Here is a 22,160-nt window from a genome sequence, read left to right on the forward strand (position 1 = left end):
AAGAAAAAACAGACAGCACACTGCATATGATTAAAGGAATTATATTTATGAATCTTAACTAAAAGGTTAATAAAGAAAATAAAGTAAAAAAAAACACAAAAAGGGCCGTCTTCAAATTTCAGATTTCATGGTTCACCCAGAGCTTCTGATTGGGGAAGACTGAACTATTGAAACCCTGCTGGTTTCCTTGGTTGCGTAAGTCTAGGGAAGGCACACTCTGGTCCTGCTAAACCCTTGAGAGTGAGACAGCTATCCCACCCCAAACCCCGGTTTGTGTGGATGCTGTGCAATTTGCTTCTGTCTGGTTACACAAAGTTTGGGGGTGATGTGGATAGTCTAGTGGGTTGTCAAAGGTTACAGTGGGGCATCAGTAGGATGCAGAACTGGGCTGAGATGTGGCAGGTGGAGTTCAACCCAGATAACCCAGGCAAGAGAGAAATCATTGAACATGATTAAAGGAATTATATTTATGAAACTTGTGAAAAGTGAAATGTTAAGGGTGATGAGAGTGTAGAACTCACTGTCAGTGGAAATAGTGGAAGCAACTTGGAAGTCAACACTTAAGGGAAGTTTGGGTAATTTTACAGAGGGGGAGGTGTGGATGTCTATTGTCTGCTTTCAGATCGATGACATTCAGAGAACAATAGTTCTGCTCAGATTAGATTGGCTGAGTGGCTTGTGTCTGTGATATAGAGCATCTTATGTTAGCTGTATCGTAAGAAAGACAGATGAGCTCAGGGCATGGATCACCAACTGTAATTGTGACATTGTAGTCATTAGTGAGACAGTTGCAGGAGGAGGACTGGCAGCTCAATATTCTGGGGTTCCATTACTTTAGACATGACAGACTGGGAGTGAGTAATGGAGGAGGTGTGGCATTACTAAGCAGAGAAAATGTCACAAAAGTGCTCTGTCAGAACAGAATGGAGAACTCATCTAGTGAGGCGTAATTGGTGGAACTGAGTAATTAAAAAAGGAATGACCACATTAATAGGGCTATATTACAGACCACTTAGCAGACCGGGGGTTTAGAAGAACAAATGTGTAAAGAGATTGCAAACTATAGCAAAAAACAGAAGATTGTCACAGTAAGTGATTTTAAATTTCCACATATTGACTGGGACTCCCATACTGACAAATGACTAGATTGGATGGAGTTTCTCAAATGTGTTCAAGAAAATTTCCTTAATCAGTACAGAAAATTCCCAATGTCCCTTAGACTCAATAATGGATCTGCTATTAGTGAATGAGACAGGGCAAGTGACAGAAATTTGTGTTGGGGAAACACTTTGCATCTACTGATCCCAGTGGCATCAGTTTCAAGTAAATATGGAAAAGGATAGGTCTTGTCCTTGGATTGAGATTCTAAATTGGAGAAAGTCCAGATACCATCAATTTTGATGGTATCAGAATTGATCTGGCAAATGTGCATTGGGACAGTCTCATTTCTGGTAAAGGTGTACATGGTAAGTGGGAGGAATTCAACAGTGAAATTTTGAGAGTACCAAGCTTGTGTTGAAATGGTAAGTTTTATTGAAATAGAACATAGAACATAGAAGTCTACAGCACATTACAGGCACGTTGGCCCACAAAGTTGTGCCAATCATGTAATCTACCCCAGTAACTGCCTAGAATTACACTACCGCATTTCCCTCTATTTTTCTAAGCTGTATGTACCTATATAAGAGTCCCTTAAAAGACCCTATTGTATCTGCCTCTACTACTGTTGCTGGCAGTGCATTCCAAGTATCCACCACTCTCTGTGTAAAAAAATTACCGCTGATCTCCCCTTGGTACCTATGTCAAACCACCTTAAAACTATGCCCCCTCATTTTAGTCATTTCAGCCCTCGTAAAAAGCCTCTGGCTATCCACACCATCAATGCTTCTCATCTTCTTATCCTCTGTCAGTCCAAGGAGAAAAGGCCAAATTCTCTCAAGTTATTCTCAGAAACCACACTCTCCAATCCAGGCAACATCCTTGTAAATCTCCTCTGCACTCTTTTTATAGTATCCACATCCTTCCTGTAGTAAAGTGAACAGAAATGAATGCAGTATTCCAAGTGGGGTCTGACCAAGGTCTTATATAACTGTAACATTACCTCATGGCTTTTGAACTCCATCCCACGGTTGATGTATGCCAACACACTATACACCTTCTTAACAACACTGTCAACCTGCGCAGGAACTTTGAGTGTCATATGGATATGGACTCCAAGATCTCTCTGATCCTCCACTCTGCCAAGAATCTTACCATTGATACTATATTCTGTCTTCAAATTTGACCTACAAAAATGAACCACTTCACACTTATCTGAGTTGAACTGCACTTGTCACATCTCAGCCCAGTTTTGCAGACTATTGATGTTGTGCTGTACCGTATGACAACCCTCCAAACTATCCACAACACCCCCAACCTTTGTGTTATCAGCAAACCTACTAACCCGTCCCTCCACTTCCTCATCCAGGTCATTTCTGAAAATCACAAAGAGAAGAAGTCCCAGAACAGATCCCTGAGGCACACCGCTGGTCACCAAAACTTCAGGCAGAATGTGAACCATCTATAACCACCCTTTACCTTCTGTGGGCAAGCCAGTACTGGATCCACAAAGCAATCTCTGCTTTGATCCCAGGCCTCCTTACTTTCTGAATAAGCCTCACATGGTGAACTTTGTCAAATGCCTTACTGAAATCCATGTACACTGCAATGACTGGTCTTTCATCTGTATGTTTTCATATATCCTCAAAGATGGATGAAATTGAAAGCAGAATTGAAAGTACCCATTCCAAATCTACTTCCCATTCCCATTCCAACATATCAGCCTGTAGCCCCCTCTTCTGCTGCGATGAAGTCACACTCAGGTCGGAGGAGCAATACCTTATATTCCATCTGGGTAGCCTCCAACCTGATGGCATGAACATTGATTCCCTCAACTTCCAGTAATTGTTTCTCTACCGTCTCTTCAATACTCTCCATTCCCATTTCTTTCTCTCCTTATCTCCTTCCCGGCCCATCACCTCCTTTGGTCTCATTCTCCTTCTCTTTCTTCAATGGTCTTCTGTTCCCTCCTATCATATTCTCTCTACACCACCCCTTTATCTTTTTCACTAATCAACTATCCAGGACCCTGGAGAGACTTGTTCTAGAGCAGCCCCGGCCTATGGTTAGGCCACATTTAGACCCCCTCCAGTTTGCCTATCAGCCCCGACTAGGAGTTGAGGATGCCATTGTCTACCTGCTGAACTGTGTCTACGCCCATGTGGACAAGCCGGCGAGCACTGTGAGGGTCATGTTTTTTGACTTCTCCAGTGCATTCAACACCATCTGCCCTGCTCTGCTGGGTGAGAAGCTGACAGTGATGCAGGTGGATGCTTCCCTGGTGTCATGGATTATTGATTACCTGACTGGCAGACCACAGTACGTGCACTTGCAACACTGTGTGTCAGACAGAGTGGTCAGCAGCACTGGGGCTCCACAGGGGACTGTTCTGTCTCCCTTTCTCATCACCATCTACACCTCGGACTTCAACTACTGCCATCTTCAGAAGTTTTCTGATGACTCTGCCATAGTTGGATGCATCAGCAAGGGAGATGAGGCTGAGTACAGGGCTACGGTGGGAAACTTTGTCACATGGTACAAGCAGAATCATCTGCAGCTTAATGTGAAAAAGATTAAGGAGCTAGTGGTGGACCTGAGGAGGGCTAAGGCACTGGTGACCCCTGTTTCCATCCAAGGGGTCAGTGTGGACATGGTGGAGGATTACATATACCTGAGGATACGAATTGACAATAAACTGGACTGGTCAAAGAACACTGAGGCTGTCTACAAGAAGGATCAGAGCTGTTTCTATTTCTTGAGGAGACTGAGGTCCTTTAACACCTGCTGGACGATGCTCAGGATGTTCTACGAGGCTGTGGTGGCCAGTGCTATCATGTTTGCTGTTGTGTGCTGGGGCAGCAAGCTGAGGGTAGCAGACACCAACAGAATCAACAAACTCATTCGTAAGGCCAGTGATGTTGTGGGGGTGGAACTGGACTCTCTGACGGTGGAGTCTGAAAAGAGGATGCTGTCCAAGTTGCATGCCATCTTGGACAATGACTCCCATCCACTCCATAATGTACTGGCTAGGCACAGGAGTACATTCAGCAAGAGACTCATCCCACTGCGATGTAATACTGAGCATCATAGGAAGTCATTCCTGCCTGTGGCCATCAAACTTTACAACTCCTCCCTCGGAGTGTCAGACACCCTGAGTCAATAGGCTGGTCCTGGACTTATTTCCACGGCATGATTAACATTATTATTTAATTATTTATGGTTTTTTATTGCTATATTTCTTCACTATTCTTGGTTGGTGCAGCTGTAACAAAACCCAATTTACCTCGCCATTGATAAGGTATGTCTGTCTGTCTTTACGTCATCCCCTGCCCCTCTTCTGGTTTCACTTATCACCTAATACCATGTACTTCTTCCTCTCTCCCCTACCTTCTTAGTTTCTTAGTCTGATGTTTCATCTTTCTTTCCAGTTGAGATGAAGAGATTTGGCCTGAAACCTTGACTGTTATAGATACTGCTTGGCATTCTGATTTCCTCCAGTATTTTGTGTGTGTTGTTTCAAATCTCTGCGTCACTGCCCTGTCTACCTGTTATACCGATACTGTATTTGGCCTGCACAACTTACGTTTCTGAAATTACTGACTTTGCACACGTCTGAGGTAAATTCAAACTGCCACACTTTGCCCAAACTTCCCAGGTGATCTGGATCTTGCTGTAATCTCAGTCAACCTTCTCCACAGTCCGCTGTACCACCAACATTGTTATTTTCCATAAATTGATTAAACATGGAACTAGTATTCTCATGCAAGTCATTAATATAAATGATAAAATACAGGAGACCTGTTAATCACCTCTGATTTGCACCCTCCAAATAGAAAAACAAACCACTATTACCACCCTCTCACAAAAGCCACAAGCTGATTTAAATTCACTTGGCTCGTTCAAACAGGATTTCTTGTGATTACCTAACGACTTCCTTCTCCAACACAATAAACATGTTTTCCTCTTTCAGTGGGAAATGTCTGGTGTTCTATCCAACCTGTATTGCAGCAGCAAGAATGTGAGGGATCTGCTGGATGCTTGTCAATGTGAATTACAGAAGGATTTTCAATTAGCCATCGAGAGAAAATCCAAGCTGTTTGAAAATGAACCTGATTGCGGTGATGGGCGAGTCGGTGTCGGGCACCTTGACCCTGATCAATGCCCTGTTTGGGTTGGATGAGAATGAGAAAAGGGCTGCCCAACCTTCGGTAAAGAGACCACTATGGAAATAACACCTTACGCCCACCCCACACTTCCTAACATTCAGTACTATGATTTCCCCGGGTCGAACACACCAATGTCTCTGGGGAAAAAGTTCATGAAGAAAACCAACTTTTCCCAGTATGATTTGGGCATCATTGTCATGCTGTTCGGTTCACGGAGAATGACAAGCTATTTGCTGGGGCTGTGAAGAAGGTGGGAAACCATTCTATCTGGTGCTATCTAACATTGACGAGACTGTCAGGGGAGAAAGCCGCAAGAAGGGTTAAAACCAACAGGGCATGTTCCGGAAAGTGAGGGAATATTGCATCTCCTCACTAGAGTCAGCAGTGGTACAAAATACTTTCATTTTTCTCTATTCCGTCTTTAACTTTGACCAGTTTGATTTTGATGAACTAAGGGAGGTTGTGTTATCCAATCTCTCGGAGACAGAGAAGAATCTATTCATCACAGCACTCCCCAACACACCTGAAGCTGCTATAGAGAGAAAACATCAGGCTCTGCAGCGTTTCATCCAGATGCTGTCCGCCATATCGGGGGCTATCGGTGCAATTCCCATTCCGGGTTTGTCTCTTGCCTGTGACCTGACACTCATTATCTCCGATATCCTGTTCATACGGAAGAACCCTGGTCTGGATGAGTCATCTCTCAGCAAACTGGCCCAGAGAATGGGGATCAGTGTAACGGATCTGCGGAGAGGTACCGAGCATGGCTGGGTATTCAGGGAGATCACACGTCACCAGGTAGTGCTGCTGATGCAGAGAAGCACAGTTGTCATGGCGCTGACAATCGCCGAGCCCATCCTTGACTTTGTCCCCATTTTGGGCTCTATCTTTGGGGCAACATCGTCCTTTGGGGTGACTCTCATGATGCTGAATAATTCGCTGGATACAATGGTGGAGACAGCTAAAATTTCCCTTCAAAATGCCAAGGTAGCCGGTTCCCCTGAAGGCATCGGTAATTGAGGACTGATATCAGTGTGCCCCTCTTACTCTATCCCGTAGGGATTGACACACCATCCTGATACCTATCACCCAAAGTCAATGTCTTTCTGGCACCCATCCCCATCTGGAAAAGGGATTCTGCAGATACTGGAAATCATGAGCAACACACAGCAGGAACTCAGCAGATCAGGCAGCATTAATGGAAGGGAATAAATAATTCATCAGGGCTCCTGTTAATCCTAACAATGCTTGAGTGCAAGTGTTTCCTGTTACACCTATAAGGAGGGCGATCCCCGTTACCATCCTTTCCGGGAGCTGTTTCTCCATAGTCAGTGCCTGACCCAATGAACCATCCAATTCTTTCGAGTGTATTTCAGATTTCCTGCATCTGCAGCATTTTGCAACAGAATGCCTCACAATTTAATGAGATTCAGTCATCCTGTTGTAGATGTTTAAAGTCACAAACACAAGAAAATCTGCATATGCTGAACATCCAAAGTAACACACACAAAATCCTGGAGGAACTCAACACGTCAGGCAGCATCTACGGAAAAGAATAAACAGTCGACGTTTCGGACAGTGACGCTTCATGAGAACTGGAGGGTCTGATGCTCCACCTAGCAACGAACAGTTTCAGTGACCACAGGTTGGCAACGACTACATCCTACCCCTATTCAGTGCCGGGTCCAGTAAGGTATGGATTCGTGCCACTGTTCCCAGATTCAATGTCGAATCGTTCAGCAAAATGAATTTAATTTCCTCAGCCCTGCTGGAACTTAAACTCAGTCTTCTCTGTTATTGAGTCCAAGTATCGATGCAGTAGCTAAATCTGACAAGTAGTGTGCACACACCCTTCATTATAGTCCAGCTTAATGTTTGTTTTCTTCGTCTGTAATATTTCGATGTACTTTTGAATTGTGATTAAAAGATCTGACAGAAGCAAGCAACGGCCCCTCAGTCGGTGTTCATTCTTTGTGAACAGCGATGAATTCCATTAACCTTCACGAATCCCGGTCTCCAGTGCAACCAGGTGACTCAGTGTATCTGCAGTGTTGCTGCTCCTCATTACTGGTCACCGTTTGTCCACTAGGATGTCAAGGATCCAGTCCCAGAACTTACAGATTGGTGACCTGCTTAGAATTCAAGTATTGCAGAGCTGTAGTCAACAAACAGTAGTTTGCTAGATGGAAGAAACTGTTACATAGTCTGACCGTGAGAGCCCGAATGCTTCGCAGCCTTTTCCCAGACAGCAGGAGGGAGAAGAGATTGTATGGGGTGTGCATGGGGTCCTTCATAATGCCGTTTCCTTTGCAGATGCAGCGTGTAGTGTAAATGTCCGTGATGGCGGGAAGAGAGATCCCGATGATCTTCTCAGCTGACCTCACTATCAGCTGCAGGGTCTTGCGATCTGAGATGGTGCAATTTCCGAACCAGGCAGTGATGCAGCTGTTCAGGATGCTTTCAATACAACCTCTGTAGGATGTGATGAGGATGGGGGCTGTGAGTGACCCCTGGAAGCACTTTGTGATGGCAGATCTCAGAGCAGTTGGTGGTAGTCTTTAAGGTACATTACCTTGTTTATTTACATCCCGTGATGATAGTGAACCATAGATAGAACAGGGTCCTGCTAAAAATATCTGATAATAGCCTGCCAGTTGATCTGCATTGGATCTAAGGACCATCTCTGACTGATGCTTAAGCAGACATCAGTCTCCAGAAGTGCATCCTTATGTTGTAGTGGAGACTGTTAGTTACACACCCATTCCCTTCTGTTCGAAACATGAAGAGATGTGTTAAACTCATTGATAAAATGTGTGCTGCTATCGCTGAAACAGCTAGGCTTCATTCTGGAGCTCATTGTAACATGCAAGTCCTGACACACAAATGGGTGGATTGTCTCTTGGCATCACTGATACTTTTTCAAAAGTTGTATCAAAATTTTATGTGCAGAACAGGTCACCTGGTTTGAATGCTGTCGTCCTAGATTCAGTCATGAGTGGATCTCCCAATGCACCCATACATTCCAGTTAGGGAACAATGGATTGTCTTCAGTCCTCAGCACACTTGCTGATGAAGTCCGTGGCATTACAGACATCTTAATTTAGGCTGGCAGCACAATCTTCTCAAAGGTTGAATCATAATTTTATGTACAGAACAGGTCACCTGGTTTGAATGCTGTCCCATTTGGCTGTATTCTTGTGTATCATATACTGTATGGTTAAAATACAATTAAACATGAATTGAATTGAATTGAATTGAATTGAATTAGAAAGGACGAATAAAAGTCACCCAAGTGGAAGCAGTGCAGTCTTTCTTGGAGCAGCCATTGCTGTGAGTCAGTCAATGGTTGAAGTGGCTTTGTCGAGGTAAGTATCTGAAAAGTTTCTATCTTTCTTCTTAATTCTTCATTCATCATCATTTAGGGATTGGTGGTGCAGTGAGAATGTCTCCAGTGGCACTGTTTTCTACTGTGCGTGAAACATGGGAATTCAGGGAGACATCCAGTCTCCCAGATAAGCTCTAGGTGCACCGAGCTGCAGCTTCTCAGAGAATGTATTAAGGAATTGGAGCTATAACTCGATAATCTTCAGCTCGTATGGACGAATGAAAAGGTGATAGACAGGAGTCGCTGGGAGTTAGTCACCCCGAAGCTGCAGGACACAGGTAAATGGGTGACTGTCAGGAGAAGGAAGGGAAATGGACAGCCAATGCAGAGTACACCGCTGGCTAATTTCCTTCATAATAAGTTGAAGAGACGACCATGGTGGTGGGCGGGATGCCACAGTAAACGGGTCTCTGGCTCTGAGTCTGGTGCCTGTGGTTCAGAAGAACAGAGAGGTGAAGAGGACTACAGTGGTAATAGGAAATTAAAAAAGTTCAAGGAACAGAGGCAGGATAGTGTGGGACTGATAGAGACACCAAGATGGAATATTGCATCACAGGTGACAGGGTCAGTCGGGTATGTCTTGGATTGGGTTTTTGGCATTCGCAAGGGGAACGGTGAGCAGCCAGAAGTCTTGATACACATTGGCACCAAAAATCTAGGTAGAAAGAGTGTGGAGACAATGAAGAGAGATTTTAGGGAGCTATGTAGAAAGCTGAAGAACAGACCCACCAGAGTATTAAACCCTAAATTGCTGCCTGTGTGACAAGTTAAAGGATAAGACACTAAAGATCTGTTAAGTTCAAAAACTGTTTTAAAAACAGTGAAAACACATGTTAAAAAGGGCTAAAATACTAACAGGTATTTAATTCATTTAATTGTTTCTTTCATTCTTTATTGTGTAAAGTTAGGCCCTAATAGTATTATCAGTGATCTGCAGAGTAGCATTGATCTGCTACGCTGAGGTCAATTGTTTCTGTCTCCACCCACATACCCAGGGGACATCACGGTACTTTCTTCACTTGAGTAAATTCTCAATGAGGAAACCACCTCACGTCTTTATCGTTCTTATCTCTCCCCGTTTTTCAGGGGCGTAACATTATGGAGGCACCACTGAGATGGCGCTTCAGATGTCCGGTGTCCACAACCTGGTGGCCGAATTCTGCAGCAGCTAAATTATCCCCACAATACAACTCAGGCATGCTGTAATGAGGAAAGGCGCTGCTGTTCGAGGAGAGCTGGAAGCTGGTGGTGGAGTACACATCATCCGAGGCCAGTCAGAGATGATCAGGGACGTTAAAGGCCGTCCAGTTCAGAGCCAACTCCTGCACAGTAAGTTTCTCCTGTCCTGTCAACATGCCAGCCTGAGAAGAGCTACAGGAAGTAGTAGTAGGAGGGTTACGTACCCTGACTAGAGACAATTTGCTCAAAGTTTGTGATTTTCTTGACATATCAGGCGAGCAAAGAACAGCTGTTGAAGGGAAGTCCCGCATATCACTAGTGACTCATGTAATGAAATTTCTTGAAAGAGAAGAAGTGGCAGAGTTAGACGATGACAGCAGGTTGGAATTGTTGCGGCTGAAAGAGAAAAATGCAGACTTGACCAAGAGTACAGATGATGGAGCAGCACCATCTGCGGAAGTGTGGAAAGGGCAGGGCTACGGAGAGAAGTAGAGGTACAAAGAACTGTGAAGCGACATAAAGAAGGGGAAATTGAGCAGCTCACCCCTGTTAATGCTACTGTTCATGAGTCTCAGTACCAGTCTCGAACTACCGTGAGCCCACAAGTCAGTGCTGAGCCGCAGCAGCCAAGCCAATGCTGGCGCAAAGATTTCAAAATCTCTGGCCAAATAGGCGAACCAGGCCAAAAGGATAAACTGACATTCTCCAGGTTTTGTCAGCAGATTGAGAATGGACTGAATTGAGGTTATCCTGAGATGGAAATAGTAGATGCGGTAGTTAGAGCTATTTCTCCAGGCTCACAGTTACGCAGCTATTTGGAAGGAAGACCCGACCTGACTCTCCCCACACTCCGACGCATCCCCTGCTCCTACTTCCAAGAACAGAGCGCCACAGAGCTTTACAAGCAGCTAGCTTCTGAAGCACAGAACAGCAAAGAAATCCTTCAGAGTTTTCTCATGCGTGTTCTAGATTTGAGGCAGAAAGTGCTGTTTGCTTCCCAAGAGTCAGAATCAGGGCATAGGTCCGATCCAGCTTTAGTCCAGCACATGTGCTTACACACAATACTTACTGGTCTCCAGAATGACAGTATCAGGATAGACATGCAGCCTCTCCTCCTCGATACTGAGACCTCAGATGAGCTTCTGGTAGAGAGGTTAAACATCGCCTGTGCTAATGAGTCGAAAGAAGAAACAAAAAGAAGTCTAACACTCCACGGTCAGCAACAAGTGTAAGCGTAGTGCAGTCAGAGGATCGGCCACCTGCTAAGTGCTGGGTGAAGGAAGACAAAACACAGGTTTCCCCTGAACTGTTAACAGAGATACAAGAGCTTAAGACAGGTGTAGCTTCTTTAAAAGGTCTCAGTGCGGAGGTAGCTCAGATTAAAGAGACACTACAACAGACGAGGTTTCAGCAACAGCCCTGTGCCCCACCTGCTGTCAGGCCGGATAGAGACCCTCAGCCACCTGCTTTACCACAGCAGTATTACAACAGCTACAGTCAGCCACAAGCACCTGCTCCAATGCAGCTTCAGTATGGACCTAGTCAGTACACCAGCCGCTCTGTCCATGCTCCACGGAGATCTTTTGTCTGCCAGCAGGCAGGAGCAAATGGACGCTGCTTGCACTGCTACCGATGTGGAAGTGAAGAACATTTTCAAGCCGGCTGCAAAATTAGAGGAATCAGACCGTCGAGAGAGGCTCCGTTAAACAGGGAATGGTTACCACCAAGGGATGGGTGTTAACCGTGACTAGCAAAGATTCCCAGAAACGTGCAAATTGTGGCAGTATAGACTTACCTGGCAAACGGAAACAATGGTCATCCTGTGAAGAGAGAAACGTTAACACTCCGCCCCCCCCAGCTCGGGTTGGCCACCCCCACAAAGTCACCTCGCTAGTTGGCAGATAGTGTTCATCACTATCCTGATGAAGGGTCTCGGCCCGAAATGTTTGCTAATCTTTTCTCACGGATGCTGCCTGACCTGCTGAGTTCTTCCAGCGTTGTGTATGTATTCTTTGTTTCACAGCATCAGCAGTTGTATTTTTCTGTTTTTATGTGACACAGGCTCTCAGGTGTCAATAATCGATGAAAGATGGAAAGATGAATACTTGCCAACCACAAGGCTGAGTGATGTCTCGGAGATCCTTGACTCATGTGATGACTTGACATTGACTGCCGCAAACTGAACTGAAATGCCGTACTTGGGATGGATTGAAGCGATTTTCCGGCTAGCCTCTGAAACTGACCAAGCAGGAGAACTGATCATTCCAGTGCTTGTAATGAAGGCTGGCACCTGTCTCATGTCATCATTGGCTTCAATGTTATTGAGCACATCCTGACTAAGACAGAGAAGACTAAACAGTATAGCACTGTGAGGAAAGCTTTCCCAGGCCTCAAAGGAAACAAGGTGAGAGCTTTTATCCAGGCCATTAGTGCAGAGCAAGAAGATGAGTATGCAGTGAAAATGAAGAAAGAGGTTGCAGTTTCAAAACACAGTAGTATTCAAGTTAACTGTCGTGTAGCTGCACAGCCTTTTAAAGGTGACATGACCATGTTATTTCAGCCAGACCTGAACCCGCAGTGGCCAGATGGTCTTGAGTTTTATGACACACTAGTCAGAGTCAGGAAGGGTGTACTCCCAGTCATCACAATTGATGATTCTAACCCAACTGGCCATGACATTGTTCTTCCAGGGCACACTTTAATTGGCACAGTACAAACTATTATGACAGTTCGGCCTGCCCCCGTTTCTGAGAAAGTTGCAACACCAGCTACAGTGAGCCACACCAGCATGAAACCCACAGGTAGTGCCAGTGAACAGTGGGACCTACCTGTAGATCTAAGTCACCTCAGTGAGGATCAGAGACCGGTAGTGACCGGTAGTGTAACACCTGTACCACGTGCCACGAGAATAATTAGAGCACGATTTGGCACTGAACGTATGGCTAAGGAACTGTTACACGTGCCAGGGGTTCAGATTTATGGTTCTTCTGGAGAAGGTACATCCTGTACAAAAGCAGCTGGTTAAAACTGAACACTAGTGGGACCATTATCCTTATAGGCGGGTTTGCTAGAATTTATTGGTGTGGGGGGTTCTGTGGGAACTAGAGTGATATTGCTGAGGATGAGGTAGTTGGTTCACAAACAGAGGCAATGTGTAATGACTCTCCCAACAAAATGAGTCTGATAATGGGGCAAAATTGCAGTCGACATGCTGAGTTGCAATACCAAAGGCGGACATAATTGAAAAGGGTGAAAGGAGCAACGCATTCAAAATGCCGGAGGAAATTCCTCCAGCACTTTATGCGGGTTGCTTGGATTTCCAGCATTTGCAGATTTTTTCTTGAAGGGTGAATAGAGGACTGAACATGTTATATTGAATTGGTGCAAAATGCAGAATCAGTTAGATGAACTTGCAGCAGAATTACAGATTGGCATATGTGATGTTGTGGGTATCACGGAATCATGACTGAATGAAAAATATAGCTGAGAGCTTTATGTCCAAGGATACACATTGTATTGAATGGACAGACAAGAGGCAAGAGGGGATGGTGTAAAAAACGAAATCATGTAATAAGAAAGAGGTGACAAATGGTCATAAGGAGTTGAATCACTGTTGGTAGTATTACATACACCTTGGGTATCTTATGACTGTCTTACAATCATGATGTAATGGAGTATCTGGAGAGCATGATATAACGGTCTTGTGATGGTGCGGTGATGTAATTTCCCGCCAGTTTGAGGTCATGTGTTGAGCTGTTTCAACAGGTATAAAACGGGACAGCCTTGGTGTGACGCAGGTCAGTTCGTTGCTTAATTCATCAGTGACTCCGTTCTGCTGCGTATTCGTTTCATGACGCAGTTTCATTTTTAAGTGCAGTTTTAATTTTTCCTGTAAGAATCGTTGTGCCGGCAGTTCTGAAAATCACTGCCAGTTAAAGTCCAGTCGGAGAGTGAAGAATTATTGAAGTACGGGAGGCCAAAGGATCAAGTAAATTTGGTGTCGTCGGTGGTAATACAGGATCGACCTTATGGAATCTTTATTCAGAAGGTGGCAATCTGCACCCACGATAGTCCCTGCTGTAAGAGGAGAAAGGACTGGGGCAGTGAGTTATTTGCCGAAAGGAAAAGGTCAGTTCATTTAAGCCGTTATTAATTCCTTTGTTGTAAATCCTTCGGGGAAGGCATATTTTGGCTGGGATCAGCAGTAACATCACGTCGTGGAAGAATTCGTTACTTCAGGGAAAGTCTCTCCTAACTGACTGTATAAATCACTTGGACTTTTCGGATTATCGCTTTAAGAACTGTGCTCGCATTATTGCTTTAGGAACTTTTCGAGTTGCCATATAGCAGTTAACGTCCGGTTAATTTAGTCATTTTTTTACTTTTCATTTGTTATTGAGCTCTGTTTTAAATAAATGTTTCTTTGTTTATAAAAAGTAAGTCTCAATTATATATTTATTGTTGGCGAACCATCACAATTCCTAACAATTGGGGTCTCGAGGGATGTGTTCTGTTTTTGAGTTTAAATGCTTGTTTAATTATCAATTTGATTTGGCAAGGGAAATACCCGATTCTTTTGTTTGATTGGTTTGTGAGTGGTATTCTGCAGCATTGAATATTGATGACCTTCTGGCATCGCCAGACCAGGAGTTATTAGCGAAGGCAATAAAGGATGATGTATCTGAGATTGCTAGCAGGTTGGTACTTAAAGGTATTTTGGATGTTACATCAAAGCCTGTAATTCAGAGGAAAATCATGGAACACTACGTAGATCCAGATGTTTTTGATGAAACGGTTCTAGATAGTTTCCCTGTAAGTAAAACAGCGTTCCAGTTACACCTGGAACAGGTTGCGTTAGAAAATCTTAGAATAGAAGCTGGATTAAAACAGAAGCAATTGAAAGCTAACTTGGAACTAAGTCGATTAGATGCTGAAAATAGTAAAAAGCAATTGGAAGCTAACTTGGGACTATGTCGGTTAGAATCTGAAAATAAACAGAGGGAATTTGAACTTGTGATGGCGGAGTTAAAGTCTGTAAATCAGTCCTCTGGATTGAGGAAACAATTTATTGCTAGTCGAGAAGTTATATTAGCTCCTCCATCAATGAAACAGAAGTGGAGAGATATATTCATCATTTTGAAACTGTTGCTCTGATTTCAGACTGGTCGAAGGAGAAATGACCAGTGATATTACAACATGTAATTAAAAGCAAGGCACAGCACGTTTATACAGCTTTAACTGCTGAGCAAGCACTGGACTATAATATTGTGAAGCAGCATATATTAAAGGTGTATGAGCTGGTTCTGGAAGCATATAGAGAAAGATTCAGAAATTTGAAGAAATATGTGGAAAAAAACTTAAGTGGAATTTGCCTACGATAAAGCTGTGTGTTTTGAAAGATGGGTTTCCTCTAAAAATGTAAATGCGTACTATAATAAACTGAAAGTGTTAATTTTAATGGAGGAATATAAAAGAAGCATCCCTGTTGAAGTAAGGACATACTTAAATGAAAGGGACCCTGCTACATTGCAGGGGTGTGCTAAATTAGCTGCTGAGTATGCTTCAATCCACAGGAAGAAATTTCCTCAGGGTGGGACTTTTAAAAGGAAAAATAGCACAGGCAGTCAAGGTAAATCAGAAATTAAATCAGAAGTTAATGAGAAAGGTAAGGATGAAGGAAAACCTGTGAAGGAAAGACAGATTGGCCCGATTTGTAATTACTGTAAAAAACCTAGTTACATAATAGCTAACTGTTTCCGATTGAAGAAGGAGGAGAAGGAAGCAGTCCCAGATGCTTGTGTGCAACATATTGAAACACCTGTAAATCTACATGGTTCGATAAACATAAATGAAGTTTTGTTAGAGTCTGACCAAGTTAAGAGGGGATATGATCATTTTATAACTGAAGGATTTGTCTCCTTGAAAGAGGGATCCACTTCAGTGCCAAAAAAATTCTTAGAGATTCTGAAGCTTCTCAATCACTGATATTAAACAGTGTGTTAAAGTTTAATGATGAGTCTGACACTGGTGAGGTAAACTATATACAAGGTGCTGGGAGAGCCCTTATGCCTGTACATATACATAGAGTAAATTTAAGGTCAGGGTTAGTTACAGGACTTTTTAAAGTAGGACTACAACTTAGCTTACCTGTAAATGATGTTGCTTTATTGTTAGGAAATGACTTAGCAGATGGACAAGTGTTTCCTGAAGTGCATTTGGTCAGAGGAACCATGGATGAATTCTAACACAGATTCCTTCTGTGTTGTAACTCCAGCTATGGCTAAAAAGTTTGATGTGCAGGATGAGGTTGTTACCCATGACTGTTCAACTCAGGATTCAAATTTTGAGGATGTGTCAGAAACTTTCTTCCCTCCATTGTTTGAACAAGATTCTTGGAGTAAGTCTAACCTTGAAGATTTGTCTCTGTCTCGGAAAGAGATAGCAGCAGAGCAGAGTAGAGACCCTGAGATGATCAAATTAAAGGAACAAGTTCTTCCAGATAGTAAAATTGATAAGGTGCTAGTAGGATATTATTTTGAGAAAGGAGTATTAATGAGGAAGTGGAGACTGCCTACAATTCCTGCAAGTGATGAATGTAAGGTTATTCACCAGGTAGTTGTTCCTAAAGTTTATCGAAATGGGGTTTTAACCTTGACTCATTGTGTGCCCTTGGGTCAACATCAAGGGGTGAAGAAAACTGTGAACAAGATTTCTGAACATTTTTACTGGCCTGGTTTAAGAAAAGATGTGGCGGCTTTTTGCAGAATGTTTCATACTTGCCAAATTGTGGGTAAACCTAATCAAGTTACTCCGGTGGCCCCACTGCAAGCTATTCTTGCATTCGGCGAACCATTTTCCAAAATTATTGTAGATTGTGTAGGTCCATTACCAAAAACAGAAACTGGCCATCAATACTTGTTGACCATCATGTGCTCTACGTCTAGGTTTCCAGAGGCATTATCACTCAGGAATATAACGGCTAGAACTGTAACAAAGGCTCTTATAAAATGTTTTACTTATTTTGGGATGCCAAAGGAAATACAATCTGATCAAGGCAGTAATTTTATGTCTGGATTTTTTCAACAGATAGTTTACAAACTAGGAGCTATGCAGATTACCTCGCCTGCATACGATCCAGAATTGCAAGGTGCCTTGGAGAGGTTTCATTGTACCCTCAAGACTCTGATTAGGACATATTGTGTGGAAGATGAAAATTATTGGGATGACGTCATACACTTACTTCTATTTGCAGTAAGGGAGTCAGTACAGGAATCATTAGGTTTTAGTCCATTTGAACTTGTATTCGGGCACAGAGTTAGAGGACCTATAGCCTTATTAATAGAACAATGGATTAAAAAGGAGTTACACACTAATTTGCTGGATTATGTTTTAAAATTTAAGGACAGATTACATAAAGCTTGTAGCTTGTCCAGGGAAAACTTAGAATTTGCTCAGGAGAAAATGAAAAACTAGTATGTTAAAGAAGCTAGGATGAGGTCATTTAAGCCTGGAGATAAGGTATTGGTTCTTCTCCCAGTGCAAACAAATCCTTTACAAGCTAAATTTCATGGTCCTTATGAAATTAAGTCTAAAGTTAATGATGTGGATTATGCGATTAAAAACTCCAGATTGCAGAAGGCCAACACAACTTTGGCATATAAAAATGATAAAACCATATTATGAGAAACAGTCTACTACTATGGCTGTCGTGGTCAATCATAATGAGTCTGATTTCACTAGGAACTTAGTGGATGATTCATCTGAAACTCATTCTAAACCCAACATTGTTCCTACCAGATTACCAAATTCAACAATTCTGGAAAATATTGATGATAAATTAGCCCATTTACAGCCAGAGCAGAAGCAGCAGATGAAACAATTATTTTTTAAATATAAGGATTTATTTCCAGACGTTCCTAGAAGAACCACAGTAGCTTCACATGATGTAGATGTTGGAATGCCAAACCCAGAAAGCAACATCCATATAGGAATAACATGGAAAAATGTGATCTTGCTGAGAATGAAATTAAGTATATGTTAGACAATAATATTGTTAGACTTCCTAACTCAAATTGAAGTTCACCTTGTGATATGGTGCCCAAGTCAGACGGTAGTATTCAGTTTTGTACTGACTACAGGAAGGTGAACGCTGTAACGAAAACAGATGCGTATCCAATTCCTAGAGTGGATGATCGTGTAGATAAAGTTGGAAAAGCAAAGTTCCTTTCAACGACTGATTTATTGTAAGGGTATTGGTGTGTTCCATTGACGGTAGAGGTAGAGAGATTTCCGCATTTGTAACCCCATCTGGGTTATATGAATATAATGTTCTTCCATTTGGATTGAAGGATGCCCCAGGTACGCTTCAGGTGATGGTTAATTCTCTGATTTATGGGTTAAAAGATACAGATGCCTACGTTGATGATTTAGTTACAGGGAATGATACTTGGGACTCACACACTACTGCGGTGGAGAAACTATTTGAAAAGCTTTCAAAAGCTAGCTTAACTTTTAACTTAGCTAAAATTGAATTTGGTCATGCCACTGTGACTTACCTTGGTTATGTTGTGGATCAAGGTAAGGAACCTCCTGTTCAGGCAAAAGTCCGGGCAATTTTAGAGGTCCCTACACGAACTGGGAAAAAAACTCTCAGAAGATTCTTGGGCATGGTAGGATATTACCGGAAATTTTGTAAGAATTTTGCTAATATTACCCTTCCATTAACTAACCTCTTGAAGAAAAATGAAACGTTTGTGTGGACAGCGCTTTGTCAGGGGGATTTGAGAAACTGAAAATTATGAGATGTCATCAACCTGTGCTCAGGGCACCTGACTTTGAAAAGCCTTTTTCGTTAGTTGTAGATGCGAGTGATGAGGCTGCAGGAGCAGTATTACTGAAAAAGAATGATTGTGACGAGGTCAATCATCTAGTCGCTTACATTTCTAAAAAAATTAGTGAGCATCAAAGAAACTATTCGACTACAGAAAAATAATTATTATCTCTTGTTTTGGCCTTAGAACACTTTGATGTGTATATTGGTACAACTCAAAAGCCACTCATAGTTTACACCGATCATAATCCGTTAGTGTTTGTAAGATGTAAACAAAAATAGAAGGTTATTAAATTGGAGTTTGATTTTACAGGAGTATAATATTCTGATAACTCATATTAAAGGCAAAGATAATGATAGATAGATAGATAGATAGATAGATAGATAGATAGATAGATAGATAGATAGATAGATAGATAGATAGATAGATAGATAGATAGATAGATAGATAGATAGATAGATACTTTATTCATCCCCATGGGGAAATTCAACCTTTTTTCCAATGTCCCATACACTTGTTGTAGCAAAAACTAATTACATACAATACTTAACTCAGTAATAATATGATATGCATCTAAATCACTAACTCAAAAAGCATTAATAATAGCTTTTAAAAAAAAGTTCTTAAGTCCTGGCAGTTGAATTGTAAAGCCTAATGGCATTGGGGAGTATTGACCTCTTCATCCTGTCTGAGGAGCATTGCATCGATAGTAACCTGTCGCTGAAACTGCTTCTCTGTTTCTGGATGGTGCTATGTAGAGGATGTTCAGGGTTTTCCATAATTGACCGTAGCCTACTCAGCGCCCTTCGCTCAGCTACCGATGTTAAACTCTCCAGTACTTTGCCCACGACAGAGCCCGCCTTCCTTACCAGCTTATTAAGACGTGAGGCGTCCCTCTTCTTAATGCTTCCTCCCCAACACGCCACCACAAAGATGAGGGCGCTCTCAGATAATGTGTTTGCTGTATGTCTATCGAGATGTTAAATGCACAATGTATTTTTTATGGAGTGATATTTTAACATTTGTAACAATACTGTAAAGTGATTTGTAAGGAGCTGTGTGATAATACTGTGTATATTGCGTATGTTGTAATTATTAAACATTTGTGTTTTTTTTGTTAATAATTAATTGTTAAAAATTTGCTCATGACAGACCAAAATTTCTTTTTTTTAGAGGGAGGTGTTACATTCCCCGTGGGTATCTTGTGACTGTCTTATGATCATGACATAATGGAGTATCTGGAGAGCATGATATAATGGTCTTGAGATGGTGGGGTGATGTTGCTTCCCGCCAGATTGAGGTCATGTGTTGTCCTGTTTCAACAGGTATAAAACGGGACAGCCTTGGTGTGACGCAGGTCAGTTTGTTGCTTAATTCGTCAGTGACTCCGTTCTGCTGCGTATTCGTTTCATGACGCAGTTTCATTTTAAAGTGCAGTTTTAATTTCTACTGTAAGAATCGTTGTGCCGGCAGTTCTGAAAATCGCTGCTAGTTAAAGTCCAGTCGGAGAGTGAAGAATGATTGAAGTTCGGAAGGCCAAAGGATCGAGTAAAGTTGGTGACGTCGGTGGTAATACAGGTTCAACCTTATGGAATCTTTATTCAGAAGGTGGTAATCTGCACCCACGATAATCGCTGCTGTAAGAGGAGAAAGGACTGGAGCAGTGAATTATTTGTCAAAGGAAAAGGTCAGTTCATTTAAGCCATTTTTAATTCCTTCGTTGTAAATCCTTCGGGGAAGGCATATTTTGGCTGGGATCAGCAGTAACGTCACGTCGTAGAATTTGTTGCTTCAGGGAAAGTCTCTCCTAACTGACTGTATAAATCGCTTGGACTTTTTGCATTATTGATTTAAGAACTGTGTTCACATTATCGCTTTAAGAACTTTTCAATTTGTCATATAGCAGTTAACTTCCGGTTAATTTAGTCATTTGTTTACTTTTCATTTGTTATTGAGCTGTGTTTTAAAAAAATGTTTTATTTGTTATAAAAAACCTGTTTCAATTCTATATTCATTGTTGATGGTGCCATAACATATTCGTAACAGTAGTGCAAAGGAACTACAAGCATAAAAAGACACTGATGCGAGTTTGGTACAAATCCCCAAATAGTAGTAAAGATCTTGTCTACAAATTAGAATGGGAAATAGGAAATGCATGCAACAAGTACAATGTTATGATCGTAAGAGGAGTAGGTTAGGAAAATCAGGTTGGTTCTGGATCTCAAGAGGGTGAATTTGTAGAATGTCTACAAGATGGTGTTTCACAGCAGCTCATGTTTGAGCCCAGTATGGGGGTGCACTGATGTTGATTGGGTGTTAAAGATTTCAGGAAGAACTAGATGGACCGAAGAGACTGTCTTTATGCAGTGCTACTCTTTGCATCTATGATTCTATGACTATGTATTGTATTTTGGGCCAGTAATCCTACCACCTGCTGTGCAGTAAAACATATGTGTTGTAACCCTGCCCTCTGTCCCGATACGCTGAGTCACCTGGTTGCACTGGAGACCGGGATTTGTGAAGGTTAATGGAATTCTTCGCTGTTCACAAAGAATGACCACTGACCGAGAGGCAGTTGCGTGCTTCTGTCAAATCTTTTAATCACAATTCAAAAGTACATTGAAATATTACAGAGGAAGAAAACAAACATTAAGCTGGACTATGATGAAGGGTGTGTGCACACTGCTTGTCAGAGTTAGCTACTGCATCGATACTTGCACTCAATAACACAGGAGATTGAGTTTAAATTCCAGCAATGCTGAGGAAATTAAATTCATTGAGCTGAACGATTCGACATTGAAGCTGGGAACAGTGACACAAATCCATACCTCACTGGGCCCAGCACTGAATAGGGGGAAGGATATAATCATTGCCAACCTGCTGTCACTGGAACTGGACATTGGTAGGTGGACCACCGGTCCCTCCACTTCTGATGAAGAGTCATTGCCCGAAACTTCAACTGTTTATTCTTTTCCGTAGATGCTGCCTGACGTGTTGAGTTCCTCCAGCATTTTGTCTGTGTTGCTTTGGATTTTCAGCATGTGCAGAATTTCTTGTATTTGTGACTTTAAACATCTACACCAGGATGACTGAAACTCATTAAATTGTGAGGCATTCTGATGCAAAATGCTGCAGATGCTGGTAATCTGAAATAAACTTGCAAGAGGTGGGTGGTTCATTGGGTCAGGCAGTGACTATGGAGAAACAGCTCCCGGAAATGATGGTAACAGGGATAGCCCTCCTTATAGGGGTAAAAGGAAACACTTGGACTCAAGCAGAGTGAGGATTAACAGGAGTCCTGATGAATTATTTATTCCCCTCCATTGATGCTGCCTGACCTGCTGAATTCCTGCTGTGTGTTGCACATGATTTCCAGTATCGGCAGAACCTCTTGATCAAATGGGGATGGGTTGCCATAAAACTTGACTTCGGGTGATAGGTATCAGGATGGTGTGACAATCCCACTGTGAAAGAGGAAGAGGGGCACACTGATAAAAGTCC

The 22,160-nt window shown here is 42.4% G+C and overlaps 1 pseudogene; it reads left to right on the top strand.

Moving 5' to 3' along the window:
- The first annotated feature begins 5,074 nt into the window (after positions 1-5,074).
- On the top strand, positions 5,075-10,320 carry LOC140729922 (interferon-gamma-inducible GTPase 10-like; annotated as a pseudogene).
- The last annotated feature ends 11,840 nt before the right edge of the window (positions 10,321-22,160 follow it).

Source organism: Hemitrygon akajei, chromosome 7, assembly GCF_048418815.1.
Source record: "Hemitrygon akajei chromosome 7, sHemAka1.3, whole genome shotgun sequence".
NCBI classification, from domain to species: Eukaryota; Metazoa; Chordata; class Chondrichthyes; order Myliobatiformes; family Dasyatidae; genus Hemitrygon; species Hemitrygon akajei.